The following is a 1053-nucleotide window of genomic DNA, read 5'->3' as shown; positions in this document are numbered from 1 at the left end:
TCCGAGATCAGACGAGATCGGGCGTGTTCAGGGTGGTATGGCCGTAAGCAAATATTGTGCCTACCAAAGGGCCTTTTAAAGATACTATATCACCACGCTTTGCTCTTTCGTCTATACAGGGAGCGCCTGCAGATTGCCAGACACACTCACAGCTTTTAAATGTCAAATCAGAATGTACAAAGTGGCTATAAGGATCACAAATGTAGTGCAGTAAAAAGATTAATATTTACTGTTGAAATGTAGAATACGTTAGCATAAAATTGAAAAGAAAATGATCGATGAGCTTAGGAATGATGAAAGCCATCATTTAACTGGATTTGTGTCATTTCTATACCGGCAAGTCATGATCTAGCTATTTCCTTCCCACCCTGTCGGTGTCCACTGAAAAAGCAGCAGCGCCCTCTGCTTTTTGTAAAGAGGAGTGAAAAAGCTTACAGCACCTGGTATTCCCAGGCGGTCTCCCATCCAAGTACTGACCAGGCCCGACCCTGCTTAGCTTCCGAGATCAGACGAGATCGGGCGTGTTCAGGGTGGTATGGCCGTAAGCAAATATTGTGCCTACCAAAGGGCCTTTTAAAGATACTATATCACCACGCTTTGCTCTTTCGTCTATACAGGAAGTGGCTATAAGGTTCACAATTGTAGTGCAGTAAAAATATTAATATTTACTGTTGAAATGTAGAATACGTTAGCATAAAATTGAAAAGAAAATGATCGATGAGCTTAGGAATGATGAAAGCCATCATTTAACTGGATTTGTGTCATTTCTATACCGGCAAGTCATGATCTAGCTATTTCCTTCCCACCCTGTCGGTGTCCACTGAAAAAGCAGCAGCGCCCTCTGCTTTTTGTAAAGAGGAGTGAAAAAGCTTACAGCACCTGGTATTCCCAGGCGGTCTCCCATCCAAGTACTGACCAGGCCCGACCCTGCTTAGCTTCCGAGATCAGACGAGATCGGGCGTGTTCAGGGTGGTATGGCCGTAAGCAAATATTGTGCCTACCAAAGGGCCTTTTAAAGATACTATATCACCACGCTTTGCTCTTTTCGTCTAT

At 43.8% G+C, this 1053-nt stretch overlaps 2 non-coding genes across 2 annotated transcripts; both read right to left on the bottom strand.

Annotated features, from left to right (window-relative positions):
• Positions 1 to 428: 428 nt before the first annotated feature.
• On the bottom strand, positions 429 to 547 carry LOC129116854 (5S ribosomal RNA). Its single transcript, XR_008533712.1, has one exon. It is a non-coding gene; the product is annotated as a 5S ribosomal RNA (ribosomal RNA).
• Positions 548 to 867: 320 nt separating this feature from the next.
• Positions 868 to 986, bottom strand: LOC129116853 (5S ribosomal RNA). Its single transcript, XR_008533711.1, has one exon. It is a non-coding gene; the product is annotated as a 5S ribosomal RNA (ribosomal RNA).
• Positions 987 to 1053: the final 67 nt, after the last annotated feature.

This window comes from Anoplopoma fimbria, unplaced genomic scaffold (genome assembly GCF_027596085.1).
Source record: "Anoplopoma fimbria isolate UVic2021 breed Golden Eagle Sablefish unplaced genomic scaffold, Afim_UVic_2022 Un_contig_9159_pilon_pilon, whole genome shotgun sequence".
In the NCBI taxonomy this organism is placed as follows: Eukaryota; Metazoa; Chordata; class Actinopteri; order Perciformes; family Anoplopomatidae; genus Anoplopoma; species Anoplopoma fimbria.
This window is presented reverse-complemented; position numbering and strand designations above follow the sequence as displayed.